General features: G+C 32.9%; 2 long non-coding RNA genes across 4 annotated transcripts; both read left to right on the forward strand.

Moving 5' to 3' along the window:
* Positions 1–273: 273 nt before the first annotated feature.
* LOC134253361 (uncharacterized) lies at positions 274–3,412 on the forward strand. The gene is made up of 3 exons (XR_009989118.1): positions 274–333; positions 2,287–2,408; positions 2,990–3,412. It is a non-coding gene; the product is annotated as an uncharacterized LOC134253361 (long non-coding RNA).
* A 424-nt stretch (positions 3,413–3,836) lies between these two features.
* LOC134253359 (uncharacterized) lies at positions 3,837–12,398 on the forward strand. Of its 3 annotated transcripts, none has more exons than XR_009989116.1 (5): positions 3,837–3,966; positions 6,423–6,518; positions 6,837–6,923; positions 9,704–9,851; positions 12,315–12,398. It is a non-coding gene; the product is annotated as an uncharacterized LOC134253359 (long non-coding RNA). The 3 variants fall into 3 exon arrangements; XR_009989115.1 differs by lacking the exon at positions 12,315–12,398 and adding an exon at positions 11,729–11,827; XR_009989117.1 differs by lacking the exon at positions 12,315–12,398 and adding an exon at positions 11,729–11,804 and having other exon boundaries at positions 9,704–9,834.
* Positions 12,399–13,174: the final 776 nt, after the last annotated feature.

Below are 13,174 nucleotides of genomic sequence, written 5' to 3' on the forward strand. Positions count from 1 at the left end.
TTATTCTGGGAATCATTCTTTTGGACTTTTATTTATTTAATATTTGGAGTTCAGTCTTAAATTCTTTTTATATTGGACGGATCCTTTGAACAGTTGTATCAAAAGTGTATTGGTCTATTCTGAACATATTTCAGATTAATTCAAAAAAACTATACGATCACGAAGAAAATTATTAATTTCTTTAATAAACTTTTGAAAACGCAGACAAGTTTTCGTCATTGGCTTACATGGGTCTTTTGTAGAGGTGTGTGTGTGTGTGTGTGGGGGGGGGGGGGGGGGCAGAGGATGGAAATTGGTAAAACAATGTGTAGTTGACATGGTCAGAGGAGAAAGGTTAGTTAAGAAAATGTATCACAGGCTCTGACAAATCCCATTGCCCGACGCCCGGGGCTAGTGAATTTTGGAGGTGGGCAAGTGAATTTTTAATAGGCAATGAAGAAAGTTTTGACAGTTATGAGTCAGAAAACGATCGACATCGTCCATTTAAGCATTGAATTCATATTTTTGGCTGTCTTCGGTCCTATAACACACCTGGCCGTGCCGACAAATTGAATAATACCGCGCTAACGCGCGGTATTATAATTTGTGGGCACGGCCAGGGGTGTTATAGGACCGAAGACAGCTAAAAATATGAATTCAATGGTTATATTTACATTCTCTAATTTTCCTTCTTCATAATTGCTTATTTCGTCAACATTTAATGTGAATTTAGCGCCCTTCAAAACTAACGTGGTTAATAGACGTAAAAGCCGTTTGTGACGTCAGATGACGTTAAGTGACGTTGCAAAGTTAAATTAAGCAAACAAAAATTGCGATTAAAAAAGTGACGAATTAATTCTTAACGCACAATTCGTTGATTTCTGCGTTAATTTTTCAGGGTTGTAGTTTTTCATTAAATTGAAATAAATATTTTACATTTTGATGTTTCTAGAGTATTGAAAATGCATATAGTTCCTACTGTGTATTCTAACTCGCGGTGACAAGGTTTCGCGTGTGTTATAGAAATTTGAACGTCGTGGATTTCTAATGGATTTGATAAGGAAAATTATACTGAATGTAAATATACTAGAATGTTAGTGAAAAACTCAGTACAAAACTGTCAAAGCATACGAGGTATGAGATAAGAAGAAAAAAAAGGCCCGAAACTTATTTTAAACAAATAGCAGATATCATGGCTATAGCTGAAATATGATAGCAATTTACGTCTCTTTATAAAAGAAAGTACATGTATTATTCTGGAACGGGACGTAAAACAGCATACATTCATTCAACAGATTGTATGGTACGTAGTTCTTAATGGCAGATGGTTTTAAATGTCGCCAATATTCAAAATAACAATCCTAGGCTGAAATCTTTTTTAATTTGGAGACAAATTAATGATCATGATGAATATAGAGTGTTGGTGGGGCAAGTAAAAATTGAAGTAGGGCAAGTGAAATTTGACCATGCACTTGCCCGTGGGCAAGTGCCTGAAAAATCTAATTGTCAGCCCCTGTGTATCAGGTTGATCAATTTTAGGTGTTTGTATGTATTCATAAATTTATGTATGTATTTTACATGTACATGTAATTGTGTATTTATATGAATTGCTATATATGTGTACATTTGGAAGTGTTGGATGGTGGCCTGGTGTTAATTTTTATTTAGTTTCTTATACGTTTGCACGTTTGGTATCTTTTCGAATAATTTATTCGGCCCTTAAAAGTGTCTTTCGTGGTTTTCATCTGAAAGGAGGACATTTTATGTCTTGACGTATCATGTTGGTAGTGTACAGTGTATGTTATCCTCTGGATTGCCTCCCTTGGACTGCGGGGGGATCTGTTTGTAGCTTTGTTGTTTCTATGTTGTAGCTACACAAAGGTCTGTGTTTTTCCTTTTTTTGCTCTTTGTAGTTTCCTCAGGGCGACTCTCTGTAACTCATTTTCTACTGCTTTCAAGTTTTTGTACTTACAGTTACTTCCTTAGACTAGCTTACCAAATATGTAGAATTTTAACATGATAAAATCTTAATTATTGTAACCTTAGGCTTCTGATTTTTTTTTCTTGTATTATTGGAATGGCATTACTGCATGAATCACATTTGACTTTTCCAATATTTACATGTAATTGTATTCTACCCTTGATGGATCAATTTTTTAAACATTCAGCCATGTAGAAGATATGTTATTTGGTAATTTTTCAGGAAACTTGAAAAATATTGCTGTTTTCTTTATGATTTATGCTTAATTTGACTTACTTTATTGATTCATTTTTATTTAAACACTATACAGGACTTTCATCTTTCAGTTTCCTTGGACCCGGGAGAGCTTGGTATCTGATCAGCGGGGGCATTTTCTCCATATAAGAAGAAGATGGAGACTTGCTACCCACCGGATATATTTTGTTGGACAGATTTCTGTACATTGCAGGTAAATTTTCTATTTATTAACTTTCCGGCCTCTTATTGTGGTGTTCATTTTGGGGTTTTAAGTCAATTATTGCATTTCTTGATTTTTTTACAAATTAATCTTAATTTCCCTTTTTAAAGCATGAAATTCAATTATGTAGATTCTAGTTGTACTGTATAAGACTATCAGATACTGCACTTTAATTTGTTATCAAAAGTATTAATTTTCTCTTGTCTGTATTAAATGTAAACAAATTTAATAGGGGGCACCTGCTATTTCTCTAAGTGTCTTTCACTGGGGGGTGGGGAAACTTTTTTATATATACTTAAGCAACAGGAGGGGTTAGATAAGAATCATTTAGTATATCAGAGTCTCAAACAATTTACTTTGCATAAGCATAAAAATATTCTATATCAGTCTTTTTAAAACCTTTTAATTTTGCTTAATTAATTAGCTATGATTTATCAAATTTTGGACTTTTTTTCCTTATTCTAGGTAGAATCCACCCCTATGAAAAAAGTGACACAATTATGACTTTATATCATTTTATTAACATCAAAAAACAAAATCATGTTATTTTATAAATATTTTATTCATTACAGTGACAGCTGTATCCAGATTTCATCACAGGAATGAAAGTTTTTCACTCTTTGGACCAAGTGCCTGCAGCAGGGAGGGGTCATTCATTAAGATGGTCACAGATTCCAAGACACTGAAGTGACAGGCCTCAAATTTCATACATGTATATTGGTAAGTATAAGGTCTTTGAAAATTACAAAATTGACTGATTCTGGGATAGGTAAAAATGTAAGTATAGGAAAAAGAGTACCAAAGACCCAGATTTTGACATCATTTCCTGGTTGAACAAGATGAAGCAGAGTAATGAATTGGTAGGCTTTACCTGATTGGCTGAATTCAGGTATGTAAATATTTTCATTTTAAAGTAAAAATATTAATGTTTGAAATAAATGATGGAATGTGGGAATATTACAAAAATTCTAGAAATACCAGGGGAGATTGTAGGAGTGGGGGTTGATATTTTTGGCAGTGTGTCATTTACTGCCGATCTCTGTAAGTTCTAAATAACTGTAAATTTGACCTATAAACGCCACGGCACGGTATATTTTTTTCCGTGTTTTTAATAAGTGCTTAGAACGAACTTTCAAATGATACCAGAGATTTGTTTGAACGGGAACTAGTAAATTACTTGGAGGGAATAAGGTTTGTATAGAGTTCTATGGGAAATTAATTGGTACTCTTTTCCCTATATGCTGACTCGGATTGTTTTTTCTGTAACAGGAAGTGCAAGTAGATCCTGGCTAATCGGTTTCGTATTCATCCAAGAATCGGGAAATACCTTAATCTTTGTAATATTAGTCGTTCAAATTTTTATCTTAAAAATGCATCGCAACTTCAAAGACGAACGCAGATGACTAAGTGATAAAAATTTACTTTATGGAACCAAAGCTAGTTCTTTTATGGAATGCTGTACGTCACAAATTACGTCATCATGCGACTTAGAAAGCAGAAAGAATCTGAAAGAAAGAAAGAGCAGAATGTTTTCAACTCCATATTTTCTGTAAGTTTGTAAGATTCTCATCTTCTTTTTATATCAGACGGATGTTATAACTTTATTTGGGAATATTTGTTGACAGCTTAATAACAGATATGAGATTCAAGTGGATCTTACATCCCGTACGAAAGTTTGAGGCGGAATAGGCACGGCTTGGGCACGGCTAAGACACGGAATCCGCACGGGTTTTTAAAAAGCCGCACGGGTTCTGCATGTCCAAGACACGGACACGGCTTCCGTGTCTGAAAGTGAGGAATCCTCACTCACAGAAACCCGTGAGGAGACACGGACTCCGTGTCCCAGGGAGACGGTTTTTAACTGAGGCAGGTTTTGCTTCAAACTATTTATGTACATCTCACGGCTTTTTACTGAGCATGCTCAATCATTACTTCCTTTATTTGAATATTAAATTGGAGGGATTCTTGGTCATGAGCTAAGTCAGTGTGTTTTTTTGCTCTTTTTAAAGGAAATTTAACCAATAGATGTCAGTTGGAATTGTATTTATGTCAGTCTGGGATAATTTCTTCACTTTTCAACTAAATGCAGTAAGTGTAATCTATAAATTAGTCAATTTTTCAATTTTCATGATCTTCTTGTACTGCAATGTTGACAATGAACACGATGAAATAGTTAAGGCTTATTTCACAGGCGCTTGACGTTTTTAACCTTTCTCTTTATAAATAAAAAAAATCCCTACTATAATATTTTAGTAGGGATTTTTTTTATTTATAAAGAGAAAGGTTAAAAACGTCAAGCGCCTGTGGCTTATTTGAATGACTTTAGTAGGACTTTCACTAATGTGACATCACTGTGCGCGCTATAGAGTGAAAGTTTTATTTATACTACCGGTAATAGTAGGGATTTTTTTTTATTTATAAAGAGAAAGGTTAAAAACGTCAAGCGCCTGTGGCTTATTTGAATGACTTTAGTTGGACTTTCACTACATTGTGACATCACTGTGCGCGCTTTAGAGTGAAAGTTTTATTTATACTACCGGTAAATTCTTTCTCAGATTGTGCAAATTACTTATACTGCTACTAGATTAAATTACAATTGAATTGAATATTGTACATTATCATTAAAATCTTAATTAAAAACTAGCATGAATTTTAACTGATAAAGTTAATCTTTAACAGAAAGTAAATGTACACATTCATATAAGATTTTGAAATTCTAAAACTTAGCATATTAAATGTAAAGCAATATGAAGTTAGTTTGCGCTGGTTTCAGTCACTATTTTGGCATTCACAGTTACATCAGGACTTTCTCTAAAGGCCATGACCTAGATCTAGACAAATGCACAGATCCCGTGACTCCTTATATGGTATAAGGCACGGCTTTTTTGACACGGGTCTCCATATATGGAAAAGGACATGGGTTTCAGACACGGGTTTACAGAATCCGTGAGTCCATATATGGAAACAAGCACGGCTTTCTGACACAGGTTTTGTAAAACCGTGTGATCTCATTTAAATAATTCGGCCAATATCCCGTGCCGTGTCTGTGCCTCGACCACTTTTAGGCACGGCTTTCCATAAATGCTCTACATAGGAGTAAAGCACGGGTTTCAGGAGACGGAATCCGTGCCTGCATGTGCCGTGTCTAAGCCGCCCGGACTGTTTCGTACGGGATTATCTATGGTAACGCATAACGTTATGTGTTGAAAATGAAAGATGGGCCTAGTAAAGGTTCACTGCTTTTCTTACAATATTATTGGCCTATTGATAGGCCTAATGTTTTAATGTGTTTTTAATTCCTGTTGCGTTGGGATCTAGTATATAAAATTAAACTGCAGCAATCAAATAACACACGTAGCTTTCGGGGGGGGTGTAGATAGAATGTTGATGTTCTATCATTAAAATGATAAAAATTAATGTCCTACGTACCCGGTGAGGGCTTAAGATTATTATAACTACGGTGGTAAATTGCAACCCTCCCTTTTGGATTTGAAAAAAAAAAGAATTAAGTTCCAAATTTTTGTTTCTTTGTGTTATTACCAAAGAAAATGTTCAGTGAAAAGCTAATGTTGTAGGATAGGATTCTCAGGTTCTGAGATCAATATTTTCCTTTCTTTTTCAAAAACTTTTCAGTCTGGTAATCCATACAAATATTTTTTCCTAGTTTTATATCAACCTCCTCCTTTGAAAACCATACCCCACCTGGTATCCTATTGAGTTATTTAACTACATGCAAGTAAATGTATATTATAATACCCCCCCCCCCTTTGGAAAAAATGATTCCACCTCTCAACAAAAAAAAAATACCCCACTGTCCTGTCCACAAGTACCTGTGCATGTGCATTCCAAAATGTATGCATGCAGATATAAAGAGGCTTACTTACATCTGGAATGCAAGACAGAAAGTCCTAGTCACTCCCCTAAAATGAGTCGTACTGTACATATATTTACAAGATATTTATTAATTCGAAAATATTTATGAAATGTTGTATTCTATACTCACAGGTATAATTTGCTGGTTATAAGCAGATCTATGCACGGCACTCCATTATACCACACTGATAGCTTCTCAAAGATTATAAATATGATACATGTAAGCAGGTAAGAAAAAAATCTAAGAGAGAAACATTTTTGCAGAGCCTGTGGTATACATTGTTTGTTATTAGGTGTATAACAATCAATAACAATTTTGTTATTACGTGTATAACAATTTTGTTATTACATGTATACATGTAGCAAAACCTTAACCATTCAGCTTATATTTGCTTATCTTGCATTTCTTTAATGTAAAAACATGTATATAATCTTCATTAATTTATAGAATACATGTTTTTAATTTAAATAAAGTGACAAAGAATTAATGAACTAAATGTTATTGAACCTATACAGTACCTGACATTTTTTAGTTTCTCTGTATAGGCACAGTTACTTGTCATCACAAGGATCAGATTTCAAGTACCAGAGTAGTCCTAACTCCTAAATTTTCCCAATTTGTCAAAAGTACATGTAAGTATTTTATAGTATTTTTTGTTAGCTCACCACCTGTACGAATTTGAAAGGCGGATTCCGCCTGGAATTTGGGTGGAATATTGGCGGAATTGAGCAGGAGTTTGCAAATTCTGGGCGTACTTGAGCAGGAGACGGAGTTTTCGAAAAGTTACGCCTCAGTAGAAGAGATGTTTTCCAGGCGTAATTTCTAATATCCGGGTGTCAGTTTGCAAGTTCAGATTTTCCAGGCGTAAAATGGCAGGAAAACAAAAACCAAACTTACGCCTGGAACTTTCAGGATAAGTAAAAGCCTCTGATTGGTCAATTTTAATTATCAATGAAGGGTCATTTCAGATAGGAAGTTAAGTTTGAATTTGATCAAGAAGGGAGGGAGTTTTAAGTGTGAGTGAAATAGGAAATGCAGATATTTCAATGTTGAGGCTTTTACACTTCTTCTGGATGACACAGTATCTGCTGGTAGGTGTGATTATTAATAGCTGGTACATATTTGGGTAAATTTGATTAAGATTATGTATAATTATAGTTATATAACATGTTAACCCTAAAATTACTTTAGATATTTGAGTTTCCTTGCACACATTCTGAGATAAATAACAGATAGAGGCAGTCTCCAACTGTAAAGTACTGAGTAATAATGTACAACTGTATTAATTTAAGTAACTTGTTTCAAGATCATGATTATATTGAAGTGGTAAAATGTACGGGTATTGTAAAAAGTTTGTGTATAATCCTTAGATATTCGATCATGATGGAGTTCTTTACACAAAAAAAGTCTTATAGATTATATTTCTATACTATGTAAATGCCTTGTCATTACATTTTCTTGCAGTTCAAAAAGCTAAAATTTTAGCTTTAACAAGGTACATCATAACCTAAATGTTTTCTTGGTTAATATGGCTAATATATAGGTTTTTAGGTCACAAAGTATTATATAATTCTAGGCGGAATTTTGATACAGGGGTCATTTTAGTTTCCAGGCGGAATCTTTTTCCGGGTGTCATTTATTTTTCCAGGCGTAACTCATTTGCATATTCCGCCTCAAAATTCCTGCCAGTTTCCGCTTGGCTTCCGCTTGGTTTACGCCCGGAGCCTCTGTGTAACACCTTATATAGAGAGAAACAAACTGACGTCCGGAATTCCCTCTCCAAGTACGCCTCTATTCCCCCTACATTCCGGGCGGAACATTTCGTACAGGCTGAGCCGAAGGCTCAAGTGAGCTTTTCTGATCAAAGTTTGTCCATTGTCTGTCTGTCGTCGTTGTCATTAACTTTTCAGACTTTCGACTTCTTCTCAAGAACCAGTGGGCCAAATTCAACCACACTTGGCACAAAGTATCTTTAGGTGAATGGGATTCAAGTTAGTTCAAATGAAAATTTGATGGTATGATTTAAAAATCTTCTTCTCAAGAACCACTGTGCCAGGAAAGATGAATCTTACAGAGAAGCATCCTCAGGTAGTGTAGATTCAATTTTATTCAAATCATGACCCCCAGGGGAAGGACGGGTCTAGAATGGCCAATCAAAGTTTTACATAGAAAACCTTCCGGCTTTATAGAATTTAATCTTGTGACCAATTATGACTAAGCTGGGAATATTTCATTGAATTTTTCTCATCTAAGCCAGAAGCTAAAGTTAGCCCTTTTTATGCCCCTGTAAACAAAGCTTCGGGGTATATAGTTTTTCTCGTGTCCGTCTGTCTGTCTGTCTGTCTCTCTGTCTGTCTGTTTGTCCTCAAAAACTTTAACCTTGCCCATAACTTTTGACTTATTGGAGCCATGACTTTCATATTTCACATGTGTATTCCTTGTGACAAGACCTTTCTTTGGATACTACCAAATTTGACCTCGTGACCTTGGAGTTTGACTCACTTTTACATGATAATTTTACACTTTTACTTTGGCCATATCTTTTGAACAGTATAGACACCAGGATATTTAAACTTCACATGTGTATTTTTTATTGAAAGACCTTTCACTGGATACCAACAACCTTGACCCTTTGACCTTGTAGATTTCTGTACCTGTGCAAAACTTGAACCTTGGTCATAACTTTTGAACGGTAAGGGATATGGCTTTTCATACTTCACATATGTTATCCTTGTGAGAAGACCCTTCATTGGATACCAAGTACTTTGATCCTTTGACCTTGACCTTTGACCTACTTTAAAAAACAAGCTTTGACCATAACTTTCAAAGGGTTAGGGCTAGTGCTTTCATATTTTACATATTTAATTCTTGTGACAAGACCTTTTATTTGATAACAAGAACTTTGACCCTTTGACCTTGACCATGGAGTTTGACCTACTTTTAAAAGAAAATTAACTTTGGCCATAACTTCTGAAAGGTAAGGGCTAGGGCTTCCATACTCTACATAAGTAATTCTATGTGGCAAGACCCTTCATTGGATACCAATTAGTAACTTAGCCTTTAGGACTTGACCTTGGAGATTTTTGTACTTATTGAAAAAAAACTTTAATAATGGCCTGCTTTCAAATTTCACAATTGCTTTCCAGTGAGAATATCCTACTTTTGGTACCTATTAATTAAATTTGCATTTGAGAAAAATTTAATCTTTGCTATGTTGTCATACGGGAGTATCAGTGTTTCACAAACATATCCTGTTTTTGGTCAAAATTTGTTTTAAAATTTTTCATTTTGATTTCATGCATTGTTGATTGAAACTTTAAATGCATTTAAAAAAAAAAGTACAATTGTAAAAATACCAGCTTATAAAAAATTCTTAAATTAGTGAGATTCTCAATAATATGATACATTTCAGCTAGTGACACAAGAGAAGAATGTGGAGTAAATGCAAATAAAGGCTCGACTGCAGGGGTATACCTGACTTCTCGGCAATTTCTGGTTATCACCATTCGAATGACCGATTCAGAGGAGAAGACCAACTTCAAGGTGACTCTTATGCATTGGTAAGGATTGAAATTTAATTTCATTAATATGGACACTTGAGGGATGCAAGTGTCAATTTATTGTTATTTGTTTTTAGACCTATTGCTTCTCTTTTCATCAGTTGTTGTGTGTCCCATCAGTAACAAATTATCCATTACCGACTGAACCATTATCAACCAAATTTTGCATGGTAAAATTGCTTCTTGATAGAATGCAAACAAACTAAGTACATTTAAAGTATATACTTATAATGAGTATTAAAGAGTTTCATTTCCAAAATTGTACATTACTTTGCCCCTGGGTACCCAGTAATAGGTTCTGATGTTATAGAAGACATATAAAAAATGCAGTAATTCTTTGACAGTCATCTTTTTCTGCTCCTAGGTACTCAGCATTAATACACTTATGCATACATATATTATTTTATCCTATGTTTACGCCTTTATATATGCCTACACTCAAAATAAAAAATTGCTTAGTAATTTTATTTTACTTATTTTAAGTAATCTGATTACTTAAGATAATTGTTGATTACTGACTATGATTGAGTATTACTAAGGATTTCTAAGTAATTCACGAATTACTTAAGATTCCTTATTGTAAGTAAATTAATTACTTAAAGTATATTAGAATTCATTCAAAAATTTAATTTAAGTAATTTTAAGTAAAATAATTTACTTGGATTTCCATTATCGCCCTTGAAAATATTTTTTAATAAAACAAAATATTAATCAAATGTTTCTAAACAGTTCTGCGTCTGAAATTTTTGTTACAATTAAATGTCTTATTCGTTAAGAGATATAAATATCCCAACTTACATCCTTTAAAGTGACCTAGTATAAATGTTTTAGGTAAACTATTAAAAATAATTAATGAAAATATAAGGAATTGAAACTAGACATCAACATCTTTACGGTAATATTGAATATAATAAGATAACTATAGAAAGGTCCTTGTTATCAAAATTCTGATTTATCTGACTGTACGTCAAACAATACCATATGTCAGATTCTCTTTATCAGAGGAGTATCAATTAAATTAAATACAAGATAAATAATTTGTTTACTTACATATTTTAAATGTCAACTCAAGACCAGTTCGGAATAACCCAAAAAGCTGTTTATTCAAATACTAAGTAATTCTTTTTATTTACTTATTTTAAGTAAATTATTTACTCGTCACTGTTTCTTATCTATAACTACAATATAATATTACATAATATTACTAATAAATATTATAAATTACTTATCATGATTGCTATGGTGACAAACTTTTTTACTTAAAAATTACTTAAAATAAGTAATTCGTTTACTTGAACCAGTGAAATATGAGAATTTTAGTATTAACTGTTAAAAAGTTATGGCCTAGATTATATTTTTTAAAAGTGGGTCAAACTCTTAGGTCAAGACCAATTTTAAGGTTAAAAAACTTATTGAATGGTCTTGTCACAATGATTACAAAATAATGTTAAGTATCAGATTGATAGCACTAACTGTTCAAAATTATTAGTCTAGGTTAAAGTTTAGGGATTTTTTTTGTAAAAGTGGATCAAACCCTAATATCAAGGTCAAGAGGTCAAATTTTATAGTACCCCGATAAAGTTCTTGTTACATGAAATACACCTGTGAAATATGAAGCCATAGCCCCTAACCCACTCATAAGTATTGTGTTTAAAGGAACATATTAAGACAGAAAAATTGACATTACAGCACAAAAACAATATAAATCCATCAATCTTTGATAACAGAGGCAAAATTAGTGCATAATATTTCCATGACGGTTTAAATAGTAAAACAGATTCAAGCTTGTTCCTTTAAAAAGTTGAACTTTGAAGATATAAAATTCATGACTAGTCCTAATAATATTTTTAGATTTATTTCTATTCTTTGATTTACAGAGATCTTTCGCTGATGGACTCAAATTGTTCAGGAAAAAATCCAGCTACCACAGCCACAGATTTCTGGCGTGTGTTCAGAAGGAACATAGAATGATGCAATGGTAGGTAAATTTTGCTTTGAAATTCCCTTGCAACAGATACAAATTGCATCATCAGATATAGGTCAATGAAACAGAGACAATTATCTCAAGGTTTAATTGATACCTGACACAAGATTGTTTTTAAGTTTAAAGTCATTTGCAGGAAAATTATTTTCATTTTTTGTCAATAATTTTATACTTAAGAAACATTATAATTATACTTTTAATTATGATTTATGATGTATGATTTTGAAATCATTATAATTTATGATGTATGTTTTTTAATTTTTTAAAGATTATTTACAATGTAGGCAATATAAATTCAACCTTTTACCAAATTGAACTTAGGGGTGATATGAGATTGCTATATCTATACTTTTGTTCATATTTTATGTTATCTTGATATTAGTAGGGAAATATTGACTTTGGAAATGCAGTTGTAAAAAATTCATGACTGTATTTCATTTACCGGTACCCAGTATTCATTACAATATTTTCTCTTGCAGATGAAACAATCTCCAGACAGATGGGTGGCCCTTGAGCAGAGAATGTTAAAAAGAATTGAAGCATTCAATAAAGAAGATTAAGAAACAGAATGTTTCCAGTTGTTTGTTCATCAAAAGAATAACTTGGATAATCATAGTGGTGCTTCCTCAAAATCTGCATGTGTTAAATTTAAGCAGTTTCAAAGACTTAGATAAAGCTCATTAAGTCATTTGCTGGATCAGGTTTTGAGATTGTACTTATTGCATTTTTTTGAATACAGTAACAGTGAAACGTTGATGATTAGTTGTACAAATTCATATACAGATCTAAGTATTAGAATTTCCTAATACTTTCCATCAAATGGATTAAAAGAATTGAAAGTCCAATATACTAGGAAAAATATATAAATTACATCACATGGATTTGATATGAATTTATCATGATATTTACATGAAATTCGCATGAAATTCATATGAAAATCTGTAAAGAAAGCAGCAAAAATATTCATAAGAATTTCATGCAAATTTTTATTCACATGATATTCGTGCGAATTTCATGTCAAAATCGAATGATATTTTCATGCGAATATCATGTGTGGTTCTTTTCGTCTCCTTTTCATGCGAAGAATTTGCACGATATTCATGCAAATTTCATATGAAGTTCATGCGAACCACTTTTGCCTGTGTAAACTGTTACAGTAGATTTTATTTGCAATATACATCTTTATCAAGATACGTACCAGTATGTCAATTTCAGTATCAATATAAAATTTTCAGTAAATTAATTTTGAAAAATGTACATTTTTTTTTCATTCTTCTTGCTATAATTGAATTATTGATGATATGAAACATTTAAAGGTGTACAGTGTGAAGATGACCCC

The sequence above is a fragment of the Saccostrea cucullata genome, unplaced genomic scaffold (genome assembly GCF_032062105.1).
Source record: "Saccostrea cucullata isolate Sc308-1 unplaced genomic scaffold, CSIRO_AGI_Scuc_v1 ctg1466, whole genome shotgun sequence".
NCBI classification, from domain to species: domain Eukaryota; kingdom Metazoa; phylum Mollusca; class Bivalvia; order Ostreida; family Ostreidae; genus Saccostrea; species Saccostrea cuccullata.